The 10131-nt window shown below is 41.5% G+C and overlaps 1 protein-coding gene across 2 annotated transcripts in view; it reads left to right on the plus strand.

Annotated features, from left to right (window-relative positions):
- Window positions 1-302, plus strand: part of dhx8 (DEAH (Asp-Glu-Ala-His) box polypeptide 8) — a 45301-nt gene extending 44999 nt beyond the window's left edge. For both annotated transcript variants that reach the window (XM_041173510.1, XM_041173511.1), the window contains exon 24: window positions 81-302. The gene's annotated coding sequence lies outside the window, so the exon portion shown is untranslated. The remainder of the gene's footprint in view (window positions 1-80) is intronic.
- Window positions 303-10131: the final 9829 nt, after the last annotated feature.

Raw genomic sequence — 10131 nt, forward strand, 5'->3', positions numbered from 1 at the left:
ATTTTTTAATGGTTGTATTTAATTTCAAAGGAATTGGCAAATCCTATACTTAAAAAGCTGTTAATATTTTTTACGTATAGTGTTTAGTCCTGACTGGCGGTTTCAAAGAGCAGGTGTTGCAGCAGCTGGGAATGAGCAATGAAGGGCATTTTCACCATTGGGAGACTTGAGTCGGTTTCATCTACAATTCAGATATATTTATATTAAGATTTCATGTACATATATATTGTAAAAAATTGTTTTTTTCTTTTAAGTATGTAGTATATCAATGACAAAAATAAAACTAGGCTGTATATTTTGTATGGAATGTACACGTATGTTTCTATTCCTTTCCTTTAGCACCAACCCTGCAATTCTTTCATGAATGATTACTATGTAATAATTTCATCCATGGGTTCACATGCTGCCAGGGACCACACGACCAGATTGTTATTGGTGCCTGTGTCAATATGTGATTACTGCTAGAAAATGCTCCCACATTTTGATGCTTTATAGCAAGCAAGGGAGGCAATGGAAAGAATCACAGGAGTAAATATAATGTTTTTTTTTTGCCATGCTTTGCCCAATTTCCTGTTTCCAAAATGCCAGCCCCAACTTTTGTGAGAGGCGGGAATTGGGAATTGAGTGTGGACCGTGGACTTATCCATGTCCTTCGCAAACCATTTATCGAACTGAAAACTCTTCTTTTAATTGATGATGTAGTGTAATCCTTGGTATCTTTTCCCAGCTTCAGATAGGTACTTGCAAATGGAGAAATAATTCTTATTGAGGAAAATAACTTTTATTTTCCAGGCATCACCTTTGGATTATGGAGTAAAGTTACTGTGATGTTCCGAAACAAAAACAAAAATACCTGGAAAAACCCAGCAGGTCTGATAGCATTTGCGGAGAGGAATACAGTTAACATTTCGAGTCCATATGACTCTTCACCAGAACTAAGGAAAAATAGAAAAGAGGCGAAATATAAGCTGGTTGGGGGGGGACGGGGTGGGGGGGGGACACAGGACAGGTGGAGCTGGATAGAGGGCCAGGGATAGGTGGAGATTGCCCAAAGATGTCATAGACAAAAGAACAAAGGGGTGTTGACGGTGGTGATATTAGCTAAGAAATGTGCTAATGGTGACATTAAGGGTAGAAAGCAGGACAAGCAAGGGACAGATAGCCCAAGTGAGGGTGGGGTGGGGGGGTAGGGATCGAAATAGGCCAAAAGGTAGAGGTAAAACATTGGATGGAAATACATTTCAAAATAATGGAAATAGGTGGGAAAGAAAAATATATATAAATTATTGGAAAAAGGGGGATAGGAAAGGGGGTGGGGAAAGAGGAGAGAGCTCATGTTCTAAAACTGTTGAACTCAATATTCAGTCTGGAAGGCTGTAAAGTGCCTAGTTGGAAGATGAGGTGCTGTTCTTCCAGTTTGCGTTGAGCTTCACTGCTGAGTTTTTCCAGGTATTTTTGTTTTGGATTTCCAGCATCTGCAGTTGCTTGCTTTCATCTACTGTGATATTCCCTTTATCCATACTTTGCAGTATTTCTTTCAAAGGTAACATAGATTCCTGACCTTTTGTCCCAAAGCGGCCACCACGGGGGGAGTTTTGTGAATGCCAATCAGTTCTGGAATCTCATCCCGATTCTACAGCTGCTGGGTACATGCAGTAACCAAATAGTTGATAGCAAATAGGGAGTTGTATCTCTAATTGAAGAGTAGGGTATAAAGTCTTGAAGAAGAAATTTTGCCCTTAAAACTCGCTCCATCCAGGGTTTCTGAATTTCACTATAACAGAGCCATATGTTCCATGCCAGCTGTTGATTCCTACTTTAAAGAACACAAGTTCCTTCCTCTACGCACTCTTTGGTACAGGTTGGATGGGGGAACCAAAGCCGAGTCACAATGCTATGTTTTAAGAAAGGTCTTAAAAGGATGAGTGGTAGTTGGAGAAACAGAGGGGTTTAGGGAAGGAATTTCAGAGCATGGCGCCTAGCTGACAGAAGACACTGGCAGCAATGATGAGGTGAGGGAAGGGGAACAGCACAGAGGAATGGAGAACTTTGAGAGGGGAAATGGGTTAGGTCTCTGGAGGAAGTTAGTGTTAGGGATGGTGAGGCCATGAAGGGATTTAAACGTGAGGACAAGCGTTGTTTAAATTTTTTACGTTTTTAAAATTTAACTTCCAGAAATAGGGAACCTGGATAAGTAACGTAGGCCACTGCCTTTCTATCTCCATTTTGTTTTGAAGTAGAGTAGCTTAGACAGTAACACACAGCATTTTCAGTACAGACACAGGCCATTGAGGCAAACAGGCCAATGCTAGTGTTTGTGCTCTATAAGAGCCTCCTCCCAGCCTCCCTCGTCTAATCCCATCAACATATCTTTATATTCCTTTCTCCCTCACATGTTTATCTAGTTACATAGGAGTAGGCGCTTTTGCTCCTCAAGCCTGTTCTACTATTCACTGCGATCATGACTGATCTGTAATTTTAACTCCATTTGTATGCTTTCGCCCCATAATCCCTTAATAGCTTGGGTTAACAAAAATCTATCCATCTAATTTTAAAACTAACAATTGATCTAGCATCGATTATAAATTTATAGCACCCATTGTGTGTAGACGTGTTCCTAATTTCACTCCTGAAAGGTCTAGCTCAATTATTTAGGCTATGCCCCCTAGTCCTAGACTCCCCAAACTTCCCCATAATACACCTATGCTAGTTTCCTTAACTACTCCTTGTGGTAGTGAGTTTCACATTCTAATAATTCTCTGAGTAAAGATGTTTCTCCTGAATTCCTTACTGGATTTATTAGTGACTGTTTTGTATTTATGGCCCCTTGTTCTGGTGTGTCCTACAAGTGGAAATTGCTCTTCATCTGCCCTATGAAACCCTTTCATAATCTTGTAGACCTCAATGACTTGTGTGTCAACCTTTGCTCAGTTGGTGGCACTTTCACAGTTAGAAGGTTGTGAGCACAAAAATCAAGGCTGACCTTCTAGTGCACTATTGAAGGAATGCTGCACTGTCAGAAGTGCCATATTTTGAATGAAATGTTAAACCGAGGGCCCTGTCTACCCTCTTGAATTGAAATAAAATATCCCATCCTGCTGTTTCGAAGATAACCCAGGGACGAATGATCTGGTCATTATCATATTGCTTTTTGTGGAAGCTTGCTGTGCACAAATTGGCTGCCAATTTTCCTCCATTGCAACAGTGACTGCACTTCAATAGGTACTTCATTGGTTGTAAAGCGTTTTGGGATGATCTGAGCTCATTAAAGGAAGGTGCTGCACAAATGTAAGTCCATTTTTCTAACAGATTTTTTGCGTTCTTTCTCCCATCACATGCACACCCATTACCTGCAGCAGGTAATTTTTGGATGTCAATTGAGGCTGGTGTGCAAGTTTTAAGGAAATGAGAGTGGACCTTGTGTAAAACATGTTTGATTTTATTTTTGAAGCAACTACAAGCCCAAACTCGATTTCTGAAACACAAAAGCACTCTCTTAGACAGAGGAAAAAACAGTCACTCAATCAACATTTTGTTGTCCTGTAAAGATGAAGTAATTTGGCTTTGATCCATCGCCATCAAATGAATATTCTAAACTGCAATAGTAAGCTTTTACTTCAGGATATGAAGTAATGGCTTAAAGAACGCCTGGTTCTTTGATATTGATTGGTTGATCTGCATCACACCATATACTTATTTGAGAAATTATAAACTTTATGGGCTAAAATGTTTAGTAAGGTCCAAAACTTGTGATCTTACTTGGATTGTAGAAAGACTTTAAAGAGCAGAAATGTGGAATTTCTCACACAAAGGCCCATTGACTTAATGCCTTTAATAAAAACCAATTTCATGTACCTTGTTAAAAAAATAATTTTTTCTTCAGTGTCAGGCGCTGTTCCCTGGGCGCCACCATTTAATTGGGTTTTCCTGCCTAATGTGTTACGATTAGCAGAGAAAGTTGATAGTCTGTGAAATTTCGCTGTGTTAGGCAGAAAAGCATCACACTCACTTCCATGTAATAACAGCCAATCCCGTTGTGACCTAAACAAATGGAGGAACCTGCGACCCACACCTGACATTGATAAAAAAAAAAAATTTCTAAGGTAAATATTTAATTAACGGCACCAAAACTATAAATGATGTGGGAAAGTATTAGATTTCTTACATTTCCCTTTCTCTTTTAAGGACCATATCTTTGAACATGTACCATTACTTGTTAGAGATGTAGCTTCATTCAAACAGTTTATTTTTAATGGATTCATAGTTTGTATAAAATAATTGAATAATCTGGTTTGCCAGTACTGTTTCTTCACCAGATTTTCTGAAAACATAACATTTGGCTGATCATGTGCTTGTGGGTGGCTAGCTTTTGGCCACTGTAGCTGTTTACCCAGTGTGTACACAGTTTGGTTGCTAAATATAGGATTTTCTCTTTATTTAGCCTTGTTTTGGACACTCCACCCAAATTAATTTGGTTACTATAAAGGCACCTTTAACTGTTTACTCCTGAAGGCAGAGAGTTTTCCCATTTCTTAAGTTTCAGTTTCAAATTGAGGTAGTTGAAATTTCTGTATGAAATTAAAACTTGATGTTTAATGCAATCATTTGGAAATCTAAACCCGTTTATTAGAAAAGGGCTTTGCTTAGTACGAAACCAAATGTGAATGATTTAGTCGTGTTAGACTATTTCTAAATCTGGCGTCTTTGCTTTCTAGAATATAGCAAATGTAGCATTTGATAGCTGTTTTATAAACTGGGTGGAATGTCAATTATATGTGTATGGTGCTGGCAAAGTATTGGTAAGCTATAGTCTCATGCAGAGGTTCAGATAAAATTGTAGAGTTAAAGAATGAAGCTTTAATCACAATTTAGGTGCTTTTCTCAGATTGCACCCTATTTGTTACATCGAACAATTTATTAATGTAATTGCATTAAATATTCTTGCCCTCTAATAACAAAAGTAAAATACTGCAGAGGCTGGAAATCTGCAATAAAAAGTGCTGGAAAAACTCAGCAGGTCTGGCAGCATCTGTCGAGACTGGAGAGAGAAAACAGAGTTAATGTTTCACATCCGATATGACTCTTTTCCTGGGGTTCCAAAGAGTCTGTGTGATTTTGCTGTGTTAGGCAGAAAATTTCACACTCACTACCATGTAATAACAGCCATCCCCATGGTGTGACCAAAGCCAATAGAGTAACCTGTGACCCATACCTGACATTGAAAAAAATATGTTTTCTAAGGTAAATAATTAAAGGCACCTGTAGTAACTGGAAGATATAGCTCCTCCTGCTGTCTATCAGGGGTCACGTGATGTCCTGAGAGGCTCTGACCAATGATCCTTAAGCGGGGGCAGTCTGGGGGTGGGGGGTTTAGGGGAGTGGTGGTTGAGGCATCCTGTCGAGAGTCCTGATCGAGCATGTAGCACCTGAGAAACCCTCTGTAATAAAGTTCACCTGTTTATTGTTGAAACCTATCTGCTCTGTTAAGCCATGACATTTGGTGCCGAGGATGGGATAGCTCTGATGCTGCACCTCACCTTGTTACTGTGAGTACATTGAATCTTAAGAAAAAGAAAAAACTACTCACCAGTCATGCCACTCAGGCAGAATCAATCCTTCTGATGCCACTATGAAAGACTGGAGCCGGTATGTAGAGCGCCTTGGGTTTTATTTCGTAGTGAACGAAATTACTGCGGAGAAAAGCAGAAAGTGATCCTTTTGAGTGTATGTGGCAGTAAGACATAATCTTATTCGCAACCTGATGCCCCAAGTGCGCCCAATTCTAAGTCTTATAATGAATTAGTGGACCTCGTGAACACTCACTTCTAGCTGAAGCCATCTGTAATAATGCAGTGTTAGGGCCCCGAGAGAGTCCATCGCAACCCAGATAGCGAACCTTAAGAGTTGACTTCGGGGGTACATTAAATGATATGCTGCAGGACTGATTAGTTTGTGGCATTCACGGTGACGCCATTCAGTGCCGTTTACTCACTGAGGTTGACATCTCCCTCACCATGGGAAGTGCTGCAAGAGACTCGCAGGCTTTGCAGCACATACAACATGGCGCCGTTCTTCATGGGTGGGAACCTACCGCTGAGTGTGGCGCAAAAACCAGGGACACAGCATCGAAATGAGATGCAATATCTGCTGTTAGAAACATGAAAAGGCCTAGTAGTAATACTTCAGCAGCGACTCCAAGGTTAATTTGTTATAGATGTGGAGGTGACCATGAACTGGATACCTGTAAATTCAAGGAAGTAGAATGCCATTACTGCCATAAGAAAGGTCGAGTAGTAAAAATACAGCAGAACCTGAAGCTGCCGACACCGACATCTATTCCCTGTATAATGTAACTGCAGTAAAAACCGAACCTATCACTGTCACAATCTGTTAATGAGAAGCCGCTAATAATGGAGGTGGATATTGGTGCCTCAATTACAATGGTGGGAGAGCACACTTTCAAATACCTTGGAGAAGGTAGACAGCCAATTTACCTGGAGCAGACATACACAAGTTAAAGACATACACATGTAGAATCTATTCAGGTAAAGGGCATCGCCACAGTATCAGTGTCTTATATGCAACAGACAGCTCAGCTGCCTGTGATAATAGTGAAAGGAGAAGGACCCAGCCTTTCAGGCTGAAACTGGTTACAGAAGATCAAGCTTGGCTGGTCTGAGATATTTCGCCTGAAAACAGGAGTTCCTGAACTACTAAGGAAATAGGACATGGTACTTTGGGATGAATTAGGGAAATTAAAAGAAGTACAGGCTAAGATATATGTGGATCCTTAGGCGATACCAAGTTTCTTTAAGGCCAGACCTGTGTCTTATGCATTGAAGAAGAAGGTAGATGCAGAACTGTGCCAGTTAGAAAAGCTGGGCATCATCCAACCTATCCAATTCTCAGAATGGGCAGCACCCATGGTTCCAGTGGTTAAGCCTGACCAAACCATACGCATTTGTGGGGTCTATAAATTGACCGTAAATAAAGCAGCAAAACTAGACAAATACCCCTTTCCAAGGATAGATGACATATATGCCAAGCTGGCTGGAGACAAGCCATATACAAAATTGGATATGAGCCACACCTACCAACAATTAGAACTGGATAGCACATGGAGATAATACGTGACTATTAACGCACACAAGGGCCTGTATCAGTATACTTGCCTACCCTTTGGAGTATCATCTGCATGCGCTATCTTCCAGAGAACAATGGTCTTTTGCAAGCATTTCCCCGAGTGGTAATATACCTAAATGATGTTCTGATCACAGGGTCAACTGAGACCGAACACTTGGCCAACCTGGAGGAGGTGCTAAGCAGGTTCATGGCACCCGGCGTACGGTTAAAGAAGGAAAAATGCACATTTCAGGTGCCAGAAGTTGCTTACCCGGGTCACAGGGTGGATGCCATGGGTTTGAAGAGAAAGTTCGGGCAATAAAAGATGCACCCTCATCTTCCATGTCCTTCCTGGGTATAATCAACTAATGTTGCCTAACTTATCAACTGTGTTGGCATCACTACACTTGTTAAAGAAGACTCACCATTGGTCATGGAATTCACAACTGGAAGAAGCCTTTGTGAAAGTAAAGAAACTTGCATTCTTTGTGTTTATTGGTACACCATGACCCATTGAAAGAATTAGTATTAACATGTGATGCCTCTCCTTATGGTGTACTAGCCAAGTTATCACATAGAATGGAAGATAGATCAGAAAGGCCCATCAGCTATGTCTCGAGCCCTCTCCACAGCCGAGAAGGGTTACCTCCAGCTAGAAAAGGAAGGTTTATCAGTGTACCCAGAGTGAAGAAATTCCACCAGTATCTGCATGAACGACATTTAACCATTATGTTGGACCATAAATCATTGATGGGTTTATTCAGTGATGATAAGGCCATTCCACAAACAGCATCAGCAAGAATACAACTTTGGGCTCTGATACCAGCGTCTGAGTATACTTTTATGTACTGTCCTGGCTTACACATTGCAAATGCAGACATACTCAATCATCTCCCATTACCAGATAGAATTGTATATGCTCCTGTTCCACAAGAAGTTGTGCTATTCACCTGTGTGTGCGAAGCAAATTAAAAATTGGACAGATAGAGGTCCAATATTGTCAAAAATCAGAGATTTTGTTTTGCAAGGATGGTCAAATTCGTCTGTATCTGTAAAGTTGAGACCATTCCATGTCAGAGACACAGAATTAGGCTGCCAAGATGGAATTTTGTTGTGGCCATCAAGTGTTGTTCCTTCACAGGGTAGAGAACCGCTCTTGACAGAGCTTCACTGCACATCCAGGCATATCGAAGATGAAAATGCTTGCGCGAAGCTATGTCTGGTGGCCAGGCGCTGACAGTGACGTTGAAAGCTTGGTCAAGCATTGCCTCCAGTGTCAGCAACAACAGAAGTTGCCTGTTTCAGCTCTCCTGCATCCATGGGAATGGCCTGGTCGACCCTGGGTTAGATTACATACTAATTATGTAGGACCATTCTTGGGTACCATAGGCAGAATTTTGCCCTTGGTGGGCGGGCTCTGCGGGGACAGCTGGGAAGCCAACTGCCGCCGGCGATCGGCACCAGACCACGATTTCACACTCGCGGACCAATTAAGTCCCGCCCAGCGTGAAACGTGAGCGGCATCGCTGAGCGCTGCCTGCGTGGGGGGGGGGGGGGGGGGGGGGGCGGCGGGGGGCCAGCGGGCCAAGCGCGAACTTTGCATGCGTGTGGGAGTGAGCGCTTCATTATCTTCCTGAGGCTGGGAGCTGCCTCGGAGATGAAGAGATGTGAAAAGGAAAAAAAGAAAAAAATGTAATGAAACATGTCTCTTCATGTGACGGAGTCACATGAGCAGGGACATGTTATTCATGAAAAATTAAAGTTTTTATTTTAATTTTATTTGCTTTTGGAAGCTTCATCTTGCCTGTGGATGAGGTTTCCAAATAAATGCAAAGGCCGCTTGGACTTTTCGCCAGCCCGCCAACTGTTTGGTTGGACAGGCAGCGAAAAATTTAAGTTATTGATTTTGTAGTGGCCTTAACAACCTTTTAATTGTTGGTGGGCGCGCTGCTGGCTCTGGCGCGCACCCGCCAACCAAACTATCCCATGACTGCACATTGATGTCGGCACACTCGGCCAATGTCAACACACTTGGCTCATGCCTGAGCGGGTCGGTATGCCCACTCTCTGCTTTCTAATGCTTAGCACCAACCAATGCTACCCTTGTTCTGCTTTTATCACATTCTACTTTCTTACCTCTATGCCACTATCAGCACCTTTTTTTTTTAGCACTAATCATTACCATTAACACTCCATTTGTCCTTTAGTTCATGACATCTTCGTCAATCCCTCCTTTGTCCCCACCTATCTCTGGCCTTCTATCCAGCTTCACCTGCTCCATCCCCTTTAAACAGTATAAATTTCATCACATTCCCACTTCTTTTCAGCCCTGAAGAAAGGTCATACGGACTAGAAACGTTAACTCTGTTTCTCTCTCCACAGATGCTGCTAGACCTGCTGGTTTTTCCAGCATCTGCAGTATTTTGCTTTTAATAAAATATTCTACTAGCTTTTATTAAAACAGTGAATGGAAAACTTGTAAAGCTACAATTGCAGAGGAGGAGATTATGCAAGCAAATAAAATCACAACGAAATTAAAGATTGCGTTGGTTACTGGGGTTTTGCTTCAGGTTTATGGAGACTCCTGGTGCACTAGTTTGAACTGAGAATGTTGCTGTAATAATCAAAGATGGTTCTGTCCCTCTGCCCTGAATGGTATCTCTCAGGGTATTATCATTCTAACCCAACCAGCATCCTCATGTTAAGTGTTAAACGAGGATTTAGTCTGAGAGCAGCAAAGGTAAAAAAGGCAGCTTTAATTAAAAAATGTTTCATTTTGTGTGGTCGGATCAGGATATGATGTAATGAGATAATTTTTCTCATAGCACACAACTGGTTTAAGACAAGACTGCAGTTTTCAACAGAACACCACCAAGATCCCTACCCAGGCTTGTTTTGATCGCTTATCAGATGATTTATTACTGCTAGCTGTGATTCCAACTGACATGTTTCTTGTGGCATGCATGGTTCAGATGTAAATGTATTCCTTGTTCCTGTATTTTATTTTAG

The sequence above is a fragment of the Carcharodon carcharias genome, chromosome 23, assembly GCF_017639515.1.
Source record: "Carcharodon carcharias isolate sCarCar2 chromosome 23, sCarCar2.pri, whole genome shotgun sequence".
Lineage (NCBI taxonomy): Eukaryota > Metazoa > Chordata > Chondrichthyes > Lamniformes > Lamnidae > Carcharodon > Carcharodon carcharias.